Source organism: Aplidium turbinatum, chromosome 3, assembly GCF_918807975.1.
Source record: "Aplidium turbinatum chromosome 3, kaAplTurb1.1, whole genome shotgun sequence".
NCBI lineage: Eukaryota > Metazoa > Chordata > Ascidiacea > Aplousobranchia > Polyclinidae > Aplidium > Aplidium turbinatum.
The window spans coordinates 43680477-43696049 of record NC_137474.1 but is presented as its reverse complement, the minus strand read 5'-3'; the positions used below and the strand labels follow the sequence as shown (position 1 = coordinate 43696049).

The following is a 15573-nucleotide window of genomic DNA, read 5'->3' as shown; positions in this document are numbered from 1 at the left end:
TTAAAGAAATGCAGAAATCTCATAAATACTAGCAATCTTATCAAACTATAGTTAGTGAATAAGCTTTCCTATGGCGTTATGAGTCACAGATACATTTGCAAATTTGAAAAAATAAAAATTAAATAAGTTTTGAAAATATGTGTACTTTGTACTTTGCCACTTTGGTGATAAAAAGTGTTTGGTTGTTGTCGTGTGAGCCCCTGGAGCTGAGAGTCTATCCTTTTACCACCCCCAGATTCATGATAGTCCCGGACTAAGCTGGAAGGCTACTAGAGAGCAGCCAGTCTTTTGTTTCATCATCCAAGACATGCAGACCTTCCACTCCATCAGGTTGCTTGAAAACGGTGCAATCGTTGATGATATGGTTTGCAGTCTGTTCCTCAGCACCACATTTACAAGTAGAGAAAGAAGCCATTCCCCATTGGTGTATGGTTGAGAGGAAAGACCGACGCTCGTACGTGTAGTATTAGGTAATCTCAAATGAAACCCCACTAACATGATGATTGAGCTATTTCATAACTTTGCTTAGTTTGGCAACAAGCTTAAATATTGATACAAAAAGAATTCACGTTGCTTTCTGAGCAATGCGCATTTTTATACCATTTATCACAGTTACTAGATTAGGTTTTGGTTGGTTTTGGTTTGAATTTTTTCCTTGGACTAGTAAAGCATTGATAGGTTATTCCTTGTAGTTTCGTCGGAATGGCCCGTTTCGGTGAGTCCGATTCGGTGAGTCCGATCCCTTAACGGGGGATTTTTTTAATTTTTTTTTTAATTATCGGGTACCGTAGCCTAATTATCATTGCCGTTTTAGGATTCGGGGTTAGGATTAGGGGTTAGAGGTTAGGAACTCACCGAATCAGACTCACCGAATCGGACTCACCAAATAGTAGCAGACCCTAGTTTCGTATACTTGTAGGGACTTTGGACGCAGGGTCGGTTACCGAGATTGACAGAGTGAAGTTTCCGATTGTTGAAGACTTGTTGCTGGGGAATTATTCCATTCATTACACAAGCCAACACACTTTTTGTGTCAGCATAGTAAATGCCATTCTAGGGTATATTTTGGGTGCTGAATTCAAAAATCACATCAAATTTTTTGTATCACATTAGGATTTTATGATATCTGAATGCTGTTTTTGGAAAAAAAATGGTAAAATCGACTCCTGATCTATATTGGTAGACTATGGCGTTTCAGGGAATTTGAACCCTTCTTTGTCCACAAGGTCTGCGATAAAGTCTAAATTCATCACGATAAAGTCTAAAGTCTACACAAGAGATACAAACATAATATTAGAAAACATTGAGGTATTTCAAGACCTGTTTTATTTTAATTTTAATTTTATTGAAGTCTGGTAACTTGAACCTAATAACTTGAACCTAATAATAAGTAAGGTAACTTGAACACAATTTATCAAAGTTTATCTGCTAACACTAAACGTTCAACTCCTTTTTTTACAAGAGTACATTGTTATTTTGTTCGTGTTAAGAAGGAGGTTTGGTGGCTGTGCAAATCCTCAATGCAAACTTTAAACCTTTTAGTTTTGCCATCTTTTTCTTTCGTTGATGCTACAGTGGTGTGCTTGTAATGTCATTTGCTATATGTTTGCGCCAGCAAAGAAAAATAAAATTGAATAGAATAGACACATATGTAAAAATACATTAGACACGTTTGCTGACGACACAAATCTAATGATGGCAGACCAATGTGAGAATGACTTACAACAAAATGTGAACACAGAACTTGAAAAGGTTCTCACTTGGATGAAACTTAACAGACTATCAATAAATTTTACAAAAACAGCATACATGCTTATTACAAACAAAAAACAAATAAGAGATATGAACATTAAGATTGGGAGTAAACGAATTCAGCAAAAAGATAAAATCAAGTACCTTGGTGTCTATATTGATAATAAGTTAACGTGGAAACACCACATAGAACAAGTTTGTGGGAAGGTTGCAAGGGGTTCTTGGGCACTATTAAAACTGAGAGATTATGTGAATTCAGACACATTGACAACCGTTTATTATACTTTAATTTACTCCCACCTTCAATATTGCATTACTAGCTGGGGTAAAGCTTGCAACAAAGTTCTAGACCCTCTCAGAAAAATGCAAAAAAAAAATAAGAATAATTACAAAAAGCGATTATAAAGCCCATACCAGTCCATTATTTTTTTAAATGAATATCTTAAAGCTGGAAGACATGTGTACACTAGAAATAAAAAAACACATGTTCAGAGTCTGCATGAACCTGTACCCTTCTGCCTACTGTACATTGTTCACAAGTTCTTCACTCATCCACAACCATAACACTAGATATCAATCAAACAATAATTATTTTATTAATCGCACTAATACAGAATTTGGCAAAAAATCCATACAAGTACTTGGACCAGTGGTGTGGTCAGAGGTTCCAAGCAATCTCAAAAAGTTATCTTTTTATAATTTCAAAAAACATAGCAAAGCATCAGCTTTGCAAAGTTGTGGTACTTCATAAGTGGGTCTTCATTTGGCCTAAGCTCTTATATTCAACAATATCTATTGTCATGGTGTCCAATGTCCACTAATTTTCATGATTACTGTTCGTTGGAAAATCTCGTACACAACTCTATGAAGCTGACAATTAATTGTAAGCTACTCATCAAAGTATTAGTCTTGTTTGTGTTTTCTTTTTTGGTTGTAACCGATTTGGTTACATTGTTGATTAGTTTCATAACTCAAATTATTCTTTCCAGGGTGGCAACTGACTAGTAGACCGTATGGTCGTTTCGTTGTCTCCCTATCAATAACAAAACCTAAACATTGTATGTATTATTGTTTTATGTCACTTTTGTGTTTTGTTTTTTGATAAATAAACGATTGATTGATTGAAATACCTTCAATACTACAGAAAAAAAGAAAATTCACATTTGGGAAACGTTACTCTGGGACAAACTTTCGCTTGCATGATTTTCGTGAATGTTGTGAGTGGATTAGGACTTCCATTGATCTATCGTCTTAGGTTTCCACACAAGCTTTACACGCAGTATGTGGAGCCCATGATATATCCTGATCACCCAGGCGAATTTGAAAGTATGCAAGATATGATGCTTGTTTCACAAATCTTGTTATGGTTTGCCTTTGGTTATATAACTATAACTTTAGGAACAGTATAACTGCCACATATGTAACAAAAAGCATCAGGGTCATTTTCACACTTTCTCCTTGAAGATGTCATCCTGCTACTTATTCACACCACAAACAAAATTAACACATTTCTAATATGAAAAAATCTGAATATATGAAAATTCAAATAAGAATGAGTTATAGACAAGTTTCACATAAGCTTAAATCTCCACGTTCAGTAGTAGCCTATCTATGGTGAACTCTTAACAAAACGAAAAAGATAAAACCGATGTTAGCCTACATATCAAAAAGTGGAGTGGTACTAAACATTCAGGCGAAAATAAATGTAACCCTGCCTGTAAGGGGTGGTTTATGGACAGACATAACTCAGCAACAACACTACATTTAACATTATAAAAACAAAAAACAAAAAGCGAACGTTTTCGGCTAGTCATATAGCCCTTTTCAAGCCTATAAGAAAATACATTATTAAAAGAAATGCTAAAGAATCATATAGTATCACAGCAAAAATATGGTCAAAGCTAAACATTTGAGAAACTGCCTCGCTCACACAAAATGATAACTGAAAATTACACAGCACAACGGGTCAAGTATTTCAGAGGTAAAATTAATTGATTGTTCAGACAAGGACTCAGGCAGATTACGCAAGAAAGACAGAAGCACAAGAGATAGTGGCACAAAACAAAGTAAATGCGAGAAACACAAGACGTGATAATTCAATCAAAAAACTGCTAAAAGGTAAGAAGCTCCGCAAGCAAATAATTGCCTGTTGAGCCCTGGGTTTAAAGATTTGATGATCAATGCCTCGTGAATCTTGGTGTCGAATTCGGACAAACACTTACGAACAATTTTGAAAGACTGCAAAGACGGTTTATTGTTAGAGCACGATTGGCAGTTTCTAATATGGTCTTTAATTGCACTGTTTTTATTAAAATTAGCTAAATTCAAATGCTCTCCCACTCTCGTCACCAAATGTCGTGTGGTCATACCAACGTATGACGATCTCGCATCATGCGAGCAAGTGAACTTATACACGACGTTAGAACATAAGCGGAAAGGAGTTTTAGACTTCAACTGAAAATAATAACCAGCTTTAAATGTTTTATAAACGGGAAAAATCTTAACGTTAAACTTCAAGGCAATAAATCTGGACAAACTTGTGGCAAAACGTTTGGATTCCTTGCCAACAAACGGGATTGTTAGAAAGTTTTTGAAATCAGGTTCCTCAACTGGAGACGTAGTGGAAACCGAATTCAAAAATCCTCTAAGAACCTTGTTAAAAAACCAAGTCGGATAATGATTAGCACCAAAGTATGAGCGTAATTTATTAATTTCATTGTTGAAACAGTCATTGTTCGAGCAAAAGTGCCTTATCTCGCGAGCTCGCGACATTTGCTCGAACAATGACTGTTTCAACAATGAAATTAATAAATTACGCTCATACTTTGGTGCTAATCATTATCCGACTTGGTTGTTTAACAAGGTTCTTAGAGGATTTTTGAATTCGGTTTCCACTACGTCTCCAGTTGAGGAACCTGATTTCAAAAACTTTCTAACAATCCCGTTTGTTGGCAAGGAATCCAAACGTTTTGCCACAAGTTTGTCCAGATTTATTGCCTTGAAGTTTAACGTTAAGATTTTTCCCGTTTATAAAACATTTAAAGCTGGTTATTATTTTCAGTTGAAGTCTAAAACTCCTTTCCGCTTATGTTCTAACGTCGTGTATAAGTTCACTTGCTCGCATGATGCGAGATCGTCATACGTTGGTATGACCACACGACATTTGGTGACGAGAGTGGGAGAGCATTTGAATTTAGCTAATTTTAATAAAAACAGTGCAATTAAAGACCATATTAGAAACTGCCAATCGTGCTCTAACAATAAACCGTCTTTGCAGTCTTTCAAAATTGTTCGTAAGTGTTTGTCCGAATTCGACACCAAGATTCACGAGGCATTGATCATCAAATCTTTAAACCCAGGGCTCAACAGGCAATTATTTGCTTGCGGAGCTTCTTACCTTTTAGCAGTTTTTTGATTGAATTATCACGTCTTGTGTTTCTCGCATTTACTTTGTTTTGTGCCACTATCTCTTGTGCTTCTGTCTTTCTTGCGTAATCTGCCTGAGTCCTTGTCTGAACAATCAATTAATTTTACCTCTGAAATACTTGACCCGTTGTGCTGTGTAATTTTCAGTTATCATTTTGTGTGAGCGAGGCAGTTTCTCAAATGTTTAGCTTTGACCATATTTTTGCTGTGATACTATATGATTCTTTAGCATTTCTTTTAATAATGTATTTTCTTATAGGCTTGAAAAGGGCTATATGACTAGCCGAAAACGTTCGCTTTTTGTTCTTTGTTTTTATAATGTTAAATGTAGTGTTGTTGCTGAGTTATGTCTGTTTATGGTTTAAAAGAGTTACCTCTCTACCCAAATTGTATGGTTTATGGACAGTTCTCAAAAGGTGCAAAAGTTAGATGGTCCACTAGCCAGATGGTCTAGGTGACCTTTTTGGCCATTGGACCAGCTAGCTAGGGGGCCTTCTGACTAGTGTACCTTCTGAAGATAGGTCGGTCACTCCAATGGTCATGGTATCATCATACATCTCCAAATATTACAAAATAAAATCATTTCTATGATTATGACAAATTTTCAAACACTATTGGCTCATTAGGTCTTTATAAAACGGTAACAGTAAGAAAAAATTCGGCCAAAAAGCCAATATTATGAGAAAAATTATCATGCAAAAATCTCAAAAACCTGATGTGATGGGTAAAAACTGATGTGATTTTTGAAATCAGCAGCCTCAATATACCCCAAATCACATCTTACATTGCAGACACAATTTTTTTTATCTTTTTTGTTGGCCTGTGTTATTATTCATATCCCACATTGTTGGTAAATTGTGGTTAGGGTATATTTGGTAGCTATGAAAGAGTATGTACAAATGAATATATAATACAGTTGAGTGGAGATCTCCACAGACCATCAGTAGATATTTATAGAAGTGTGGCTTTATGTCTACTTGTATAAATCTCCATTGATTGATTGGTTTATTTTGTTGTGCAATATCATTCAGTGCTGATAGTAGTTAACAATAGCCAAAAAAAGGGTAGTTATGAAAGTATAATTATCTGTAAAATGTAAATACGTTCAGCCTTTCACCCATATACTCACACTTACAGCAAATATAGCTATCAGAGTAGCAGTAAATACCATATTTGCTCTGCTTGGCTTTGAGCACTCTTTTTGTTGTTCGGCGATATTAATATGTAGGGTATTGTATAAACCTGTGCAAAAATTTTATGCCAACCAAGAGTTTATTGTCAACATCGCAAAGATTATATTCTATGGTTTATGTGTTTTTCTCATTAAAACATTTAAGTAGGGAAGATACAAAATATACCTGAAGATATTTAAATGAGAATTGCCAGCAATTATCCAGCTTCACCTATATGTTATGCAATCCAACACATAGACAAACGTTTCGATGTTTCTAACAATGGCTTTGGCTTGATTTTATGCTTTGAGGGCTATTTGAGTTTCTCTGAAGAGCTTCAAGTACCAACGTTGTTGTTTGTGGCTGTTGGCATTTTTCAACATATTTCTTGATCTTTAAATTTTCAGAAAAAAATTCTGTAAACGAACACTTTAAGTTTATTTATACAAACATTTTTTTTACGCACATCAGTTTTATCTTAAATAACTAAAAAATCAATTTCGATCTGCTAGTAAGTCAACTTCAGCTACGCTTAATCAAACTAGAATCTATGGTCCTGTACCGAGTCAGTCATACAGAGGTGGATCCACCAGGTATCCTCAGTGAGGGTAATTTCAACAAACACATTGAGGTGTAGGTCTACATTAGGTCTACAGTGTAGGTCCTTGCAAATACACCATGGATAAAGTTATTTTTTCTGTGTTTTAGAAGGAGGCAATCCCCCCTGGATCCATTACTGTGCATATCAAGCATTGTAGTCAGTTTGATACCTGTCAAAGGATATTTCTTTTCTTTTGCTGATACCTTTTATTTATATGTGTTTTTGTTGGTTCTTACAGAGTGTTTTTTTGTACATCTGTTAAGCATGAACATTACAAAACCTAATCCAATCTATAAGCTAGCCTTTTGTAATACTGAGATTTATAAACAGCTTACACAAAACTATCTCTTCTGTGGGACCAAGTCTTCATGACCACTAGGATAATAATATGCAAGCGTATATCAGTGTAGATCAATTTTTTATGTCCACATTTCAACACCATTTTACATCTTTTTTTAGATTGCTGTGTAGCTTATCATGCACTTTGTTGAAACATTTCTTTAAAACATGAAGTTTTATTTATCTACGTTTGTCGTTCTTTTATTATGCTCATGTCTAACATCAGGTAAGATATTTACAAGTAGCCATTTGTTGTTGGAAGATTTAAACATCATCATCATTTTGCGATTTTATCCTCAATAGGCTAGGGCGGATGGAGACTACCCAGACAGCAAAATCTGTCATTTTTACATTGACGTCTGCAGACGTTCAATCAATGTAATAATGACAGATTTTGTTGTCTGGGGCATAATGTTTTAGATTTTGATGTGTTCACAGTATTTGCATTCTCTAATAATTAGTAATTTTGTCGTATAAATATTTCATAAACTTAACCTATTATACTAAAGTTGTAGATGTTTCAAAATGTTTATTTGAGTGTGAGACATTTTGATATGATTTACTGGACATGATTCTAAGCTTTTCAGGCATTTATAACTAGCAGAAGCTGCCCTTTTAACTTACATCGTTTTAAAGCCTGACTATGGTGAAACAATGTAAAACGAGCTACATTTAAATCATGTAGAATTGACCGATTTTGCCTTTTTGGGATTGGCTGGTTGAGTTGAAACAGCCCACTACAATTTGTTCTTGTGCTTTTTTCCTCTTTTCGCATGACGTTGTATACTTTCTGGTGTTTTGGGTGGCTGGCGGTAATCTGCATTTTTACACCCATCCGATTTCTTGTTAGTCGTATAACTGCAAGAGCAATTGTTGTCACCAACAGGGCCGTTGAGAGAATAATTTAGCTAGGTACCAATAAGATCCTCTGGTCCCAAATTAAATACACTTCAAGAAACACAGACTATATCCAACAAACACGAGGCATTTTCGTCAAGTTCCCGGTCCCTTGAAATGATTACAGGCCCCTAAAACTATCCTAGGTCTAAAAGTACCCCCTGGACTCCTGTCAACGCTACTGCCTGCCATGATAATGGTTTAAGTGCGCTATCAGGTTCCGCGTTGTAGGTGTTGTTTTTCCCAACCAGTTCAACGTAGTTCTTTACCTTGAAACCGATCGTGATCGAATCAAGTTTATCTGAAATAAAAGTTTTTGCGACGCTGTCTGCAATAACTAAACTACTGCCAATAAAACAAGATGTGGCTTCTCTGCGAATACGAACATGGGTCTGTTGTAGTTTCAATGTTTCAGTTAATTTGATTGCTTTTTTAAAAACTTTAAACTTTAATTGTGTTGTCCAATAAATTGTTTCATATCAGTTCAAGGTATATTTATTATTATTTTGAAAATCTTTTTCTAGTCCAAGCAGCTCTTTCACTAACGGACGAGCCAGACCAACTGAGCGTATGTGAAGATACACCAGTTGGAACCGTCATTTTCACCCTGAAAGCTACTGGAGGGCAGGAGCCTTATAATTATTTTATTACCGACAACCCGGAGTTTTCAATCTACGTCAGTGTTGACGAAACCAATGGAGAACTGAAGATTATTCAGCCTTTTGATCGCGACTCTAGGGTAAATATCTCCTTGCAACATAGGAGTCAAGGGGACTTTTAATTATACATCCCAACAAAACTTTATTGTATGTTATGCTGTATGACATCTGGTATTGAACTGCGACTAACGTTTTTTTGTATTGGTGGGAAAGCATCATAAAACGATGTTTTGTAGAAACTATAGTATCATATATGGTGTTTTCAAACGTAAACTAACCAAGAAGACTTTTTAGCATTTGGACTGTATTTCATTTGGAGTCGGTTATTATTGGTTTTTGTAAGCATCTTGCTAAAAGCGTCTGCTTCAGCACATTTACTTTATATTAAGTCTCGTTATCTAGTCAAAACCAAATCGGTTATCTTTCGACTGTGATCTTAACCGTTGAACTGCCCTCTCCATCACAAATGGTGTCTGTGTCATGATTAACTTTGATTACAATTCCACCACCAGGAGAGATAATTTGAATTGAAGTTTACCACGAGTTTACTTACTTACATAAGTTTACCACGAGGTAAACTAAAGCATTTTAATTATTTTTTATAAATGTGTCTGTTTAGGAATCGTCTGGGTTTGTAGTGACAGTCCTAGTCACTGATAGTGCCGAACCGGTCCCCGACAAAATCACGGTTTGTATTCTGCTGCTTTTCAAACCTAAATATTGTTTAAATATTAATAAATATTTTTTAAAGTGAACTGCTGTAAATTTTACTGTACTATGCTGTTGATAATAGTTGTACTGAAGAGGGTTCAATACCCGAAATCGCGCGATATGCAACATATGAATTTCTAACTGGAAAAATACAACAGAAGAATTTCAAATTGGACTTTGTCTCACTTTTATGCATGTACTCTAAAAGGTCGTCGTTTATATTATAGTGTTCACATTTTTCTTAAATATTGTTTGTTTAGTTTCGGCATCCTCTTTGTTAGAGCTATTTGAAAAACAAATTCTGGGGTCAAGCTCCTGTATAGAGTCAGACGAAAAGAACTGCAGCTTTGAGCTTTGAAAAACCTTCTTGTTATATTCAACTGGAGAGATAAGATGATTGTGCAAATACTAGCATTTGGAACAGACTATAGTGATGAATGCAATTGTTTTGCATAGATGAAAATTTCTGGCTATAGTTAGTGATTTTTTAATTTGTATAAAAAAAAATTACGGAAATTTTCAAATCATGACTATTTTCTCACCAACGCAAAGAGATAATACTGACCGATAGTAGTGGAATTTATTGGGGTCCGACCATTGTAACTGTAAGAGCTAGCCAGCCAGTCATCGTGTAGCTAGCCAGTCATCTGGAGTTGGGCCTACGAGGGTAGAAACTGTAGTTGCTGATTATTGACCGAAACTTTTCACTTGTTGTATTTTGTTCACAGAGCAAGAATGTTATTCTGCTTGCAAATGCAAATGACAATTCTCCAATTTTTAACAATCTTCCTTACACTGCCGAAGTCTATCAGGTGACTTGTTTAATAGAACTTGGGATTTTCAAAATAGCTCATGACTTTACTGCTTAGCCTACTCTCTGAAGTTGCGCTTGTTCCTAAACAGAGTTTTTATCAGGGCAGTAGGATCGTGGACTCATAGGGATTTTGGCGTGTCCAGAGTCGGAGTCGACCAGTTATAAACCGAGGAGTCGGAGTCGTGTATTTTTCGCCCGACTCCACAGTCCTGGTTTTATATTGTTTGTGAACAATGTATGAGCCTCAATGTATGGCTATGCATGTCATCTGTGGGAAAATTATCTTCAACGTGAGATTAATCACTTGCGTGTTGCATTCAATAATGCATTTAGAATCATTCACAATTTGCCCAAACTTTATAGCGTACGTGAACATCAAGTCTTGTGTAACATTGTTACATTTGATGCATCACAACAAAAATGTGCCTTTTCTTTTGTTGGAAGATGTGAATCATTGTCAAACTCTATTTTTCTTTTTTGTGTGATTTGAATATGGACATTCTTGTCTGATATAAATAAATAATAATAATTATAGAAATAGCTTAATCATTTGCGATTCTTCTGTTTATGACATATTTTCTTTTCAGTACCCTTGGTCAACCAACGAGCTGGTGACAATTGACGTCACTGATGCTGACGGTCAAACGCCCAGTCTTACTTTCAAAGTAGGTGTCTTGTTAATTTGCACTTGGTTACTTGATTAGTAGCACTAGGTGTCATTACATTATTTTAATAGTCCAACTAAACATACAATTTTTAGCCAAAATTTCTAATATTATTATTAAATCACGAGCTTTATAATCATTGTTTGTTTTCATTATCATCACTGCTCATCGCTTTATCGTTTCTTCATTGGCTGGGTCATATTGAACCACACGCTGCAACAGATTACGCGCTACCTAGCCAGCAGATGAGTACAGATGATAAGTTGAATCCATTTACAAAATGACTGACGCACTGGCTGCTCACAAACTAATCAGCTAAAATAAAATATGAACAAAAATATTAGATCACGTATCAATTTTGCAAATTTGTTTCAATCGGATGAATTTTAACTGCCCATTGCCTGATGATGATGTAGTGATGGTATTGATAATAATAATTAAAACATTGTGAAAATAATATGGTTTATTAGCAATTACAAGCGACACTTTTGAATTTGAAAAGACCAAGTGTTATGCAGCACCTAAGAAACATCTCCATCGCCGTCTTGTTTGCAGTTTTAGTTTTTAAATTTTTGCAACTATTTGCCGTCGTAAAGTTGTTTTATTTCCCTTCGCAGGACCCATCATTACCTGTATATTTGGTGGGCAACGTTCTTACGCTTAAACCCAATGCCCAACTCAATTATGAAGCATCGCCTGTTCTGGCCGTGGAAATCGTGGCTCAGGTGATTTTCTATAATTCGTATATAAATTTTTAGAAATATGTTATTTTTTGTAAATAGTCTTTGGTTTTGCATGTTTGCACTGTAAAATGCGTAATACTAAAAACCTTGAACTAATATCCCAGACAGCAAGTCGTCTAAAGACGTTGAATCAATGTAAAAAGCGACCGATTTGCTATCTGGGTTGTCAGTGCAAACCTCACCATGGCTACTTGAAAATGTATTGCTAAAAATTATGAACTATATTATTTGAAGAGTTGATTGGTGGTACAAAACTTGAAAATTGCAAGTAGATAATTGCAAACTTGAAAATTGCATTGCACAACTGCAGCTTCGAGCTATGTGCAGCCTTCTGCTCACTACCACCTTATTGTTGCAAGGATACATAAGTAGTTGAATACTGAAACGTTTGGGTGTTCATCAGGACAATTGAGTGACCTAAAGGTAGAGTGGCCCAAGTCAACTTGGACCGAAAATGAGTTTTTGCTTCCATAGGAACAACAAAAGATGCGAAATTTTTTTGGGAAAATTGGGAAGTTCTATCGTTAGAAAAAAATATGACCAAGTAAAGTTGGTTCATCACTGAAAAAAATTACAAATCCAACAGCGGCCCAAGTCTACTTGGTCTGTATTTGTTATCAAAATTAACCAATAGTATAGTGGACCACGTTTACTTGGTTTGCAATACGTGAAGAAAATTACAAAAGCAATAACAGCTGAACATCTGTAATAACAGTATACTCTTCCACAACTTAGTAAATTGAGTTGGCATGGTAATAATGACACTTGTCGGAAACCCAGCATTGCAGTACTGTTCCACAATAAGTCAATGGGTATTTGTCTCTGCATTGTTGTGTCATAATGCATACGAACGAACAAGTGTGTTCGCGACGCTGAAATTCCACGTGCAACTGCAAAGAACAAACGCTAGGAATACTAAGGGTCATTGCGCACCAAGATTATACTGTTATATTACAGGCATACTGTTTTGTTTGTCGTATCCAGGCTTTCACCCGGTGGTTGAAGATTTAGATTAAGTGGACGGGAAGGCTAGGAAGCCAATCTTCGTATCCACCTTCAGGCATGCCTTTTAAGTGTCCTGCCACAGACACAGCTGCATGCTCTTGAGCGGTGTCGAACCGGCGCCCTCTCGATTGCCGTCCCAGTGTTCTTACCACTCGGCTATGCAGCCGACACGAAGACCTACACGTGCAGCCTACAGGCATACTGTAGACACTAGACAGTGTCTACTGATTAGAACCTAAGCATAGTTGTACTGTATATGGCGGAAAGGGAAAGATCTCAACTGCTCAGTGTTATTAAAGACCACGTACTATTGAAGATGATACAGTCATTGATGATGTGGTCTGCGGTCTGTTCCTTGGCACCACATTCACAGCAGGGGGAAGAGGCCATTCCCCATTAGTGCATGGTTAAGCGAAAAATCCCGACGCCCGTACGAAGACGGTTGAGGCGCACCCATGCCTGTCTTTGTAGTGTCAGGCCAATGGGGCGTGTGTCGGCGTCGGAAATGAACGAATGGATTCTGGTAGTACTCGACTTCCTTTAAGAGTTCCATTTATGGTCCGCCCAAGTAGCCGCAGAGATGTCTTGTTCATCAGCTTCGTTGATGAGAAGTTGAGCGGCTGGCACGAATGGGTGTCTTGATTTCAGTCGACGGGGTGCTCGTTTGGGAGAGCAGAGATCTTGTGGTGGAGAAGGTGGTTAGGCTCCAGTGCCTTCGACAGAGATATAGATTACAGAGTGGCTTCTTCACGACGAAGCTCAGCAGGTTGGATGCCAGCGACAATGGGGAGATTGTCCAATGGTGTGGGACGCAGGCATCCGGTCACTGTGCGCAGGGCACTGATTATGGCAATGAGCACTGTGCACCAGACAGGTGCATGATCTGCTGAAGAGTAGACAAGGGCTAAGGCTGCTATACGCAAAGTATCAGCCCTCGCCTCCCAGCTGGAGCCTGCCAGGCGCTTAAGTAGCGCAGCGCGGGAATGTCAGTTTCTTACACAGTGACACCAAATGGTGGCAGTACGTGAGCGATCTGTCTGGTGTCACCCCAAGATATTTTGGTTCGTGACAGAAGGACAGGGATTTTCCGTTGTTCTGAACATGTAGCTCACGATAAGCTTCCCGATTGTGCAGGTGGAAAGCTGCTGCCACAGTTTTGGTTTTGCTGAGTTTCAGTCGCCAGTTTTGGAGATAAGCTAAAAGGGTTTGCATGTCCTGGCTCAAGGTGTCTTCTAGATTTCCCACAACTTTGTGACGTAGAGAATTGCCAGGTCGTCCGCATAAGCGCATTTTGCGGAGACTGTGGTTGGCAGGTCTTGGGTATGGATGTTGAAAAGAATTGAAGCCAGGACCGATCCCTGTGGGACGCCGTTTTTCAGACGTCTCAGTCTGCTTCTCCGTGAGTTGCCGGTGGTGAGGGTGAAGCTTCGATTCCTGACAAGTTCCATAATCATATGAACCATATGATTATGCCGAAATCCAGCTTGCTCTTTTGGAAGGAGCGGGTTGATGATTGAGTTGACGCGGGCATTGATCAGCCAGACTTTTTGAAAGGAACACAGAGTAGGGATATCGGACGATAATTCCTTGGGTCCTCTAGTGACTTGTGAGGCTTAGGGATCGCAACTACTAAAGCTTTTCTCCAGATTTTTGGGATTGTGAGGTGGTGTGCTAAGAAAGCTTTCACACAATGATAATCTGGAACAAGCAATTGGAAGGTGATTCGGGAATGTAACTAGAGACTTATCTATAGTGAAAGTTTTCCAATTTAGCGCAGGATTCGTGTTGAAATTTCAACAAGCTAAGGCAGTGCATGTTGTAGCATACATACATAAAGCAATAAGACAAAATATCATTACCAGTCAACATGCATAACATAAAATGTTATGAGTGTATAAATTCCACAACATCAACAAAATAAAACTTAATTGTCATCTCTCTGTTGGTTCTTTATTCGCATTATACAATAGCTGATACCAACAGCCCATACTGAAATTTAATGTGATTATTGTATGGTTACAGGGCAAGGACAGTTTTTATAGGGTTTATCCTTGAACCGCTGGAATATTGCTTTCCATTTTCACTCCATGCTACCGGGTTTTAAATATTGTCATTTACACTTGCATTGAAAACTTTACCGATGCTAATGGTGCATTCTGTTGAAACATTTTTCGATATAAGCGACATGCAGAAGAATCATCCGGCAACCATTGCAAAGTTCCGATTCCGTGTGACTTCAAGTCTTAAACTATAATGAACGTGGGCACTTAAAATAAAATCATTTACTGCAGTAAAAGCTACTGATTTGCGTGTGGTTAATACAAGCTGTGTCCTCAGCTACTGAACGTCAACTGATATTTTTTAATCCGAATGCTCTTAACTAGGGGTGCACGCACCACTAAGGGGTGCGAGACCTGTGCGGGGATGCTGAATTATCAAGGTTTGTTATAATATGACGTAAGAAACAAAGTTGTTTTACCAGGTTTCAACAAAAATTTCGAACTGTAGGTGACTACGTATTACTTTTCAGCCAATCCTAGGAGGGGTGCGAGAACTGGTTGGTAATTTTAAGGTGGTGCTGACAAGGCAAAAAGTTAACTTGCTGCTCTAGACGCTGCGTAGGCGCATCAGCAGTTTACAGAACATATTGTGACTGACAGTCATTACATTTTAAGACTTGAAGTCACACGGAATCAGAACTTCGCAGTGGTTGCCAGATGATTCTGCTGCCTGTCGCTTATATCGAAAAATGTTTCAACAGAATGCACCATCAGCATCGGTATTGCGAC

At 37.4% G+C, this 15573-nt stretch overlaps 1 protein-coding gene across 2 annotated transcripts in view; it reads left to right on the top strand.

Annotated features, from left to right (window-relative positions):
- Positions 1 to 10302: 10302 nt before the first annotated feature.
- The window catches only part of LOC145767310 (cadherin-23-like), a 58436-nt gene continuing 53165 nt past the window's right edge, over positions 10303 to 15573 (top strand). For both annotated transcript variants that reach the window (XM_082579107.1, XM_082579108.1), the window contains exons 1-3: positions 10303 to 10369; positions 10959 to 11036; positions 11654 to 11761. The gene's annotated coding sequence lies outside the window, so the exon portion shown is untranslated. The remainder of the gene's footprint in view (positions 10370 to 10958; positions 11037 to 11653; positions 11762 to 15573) is intronic.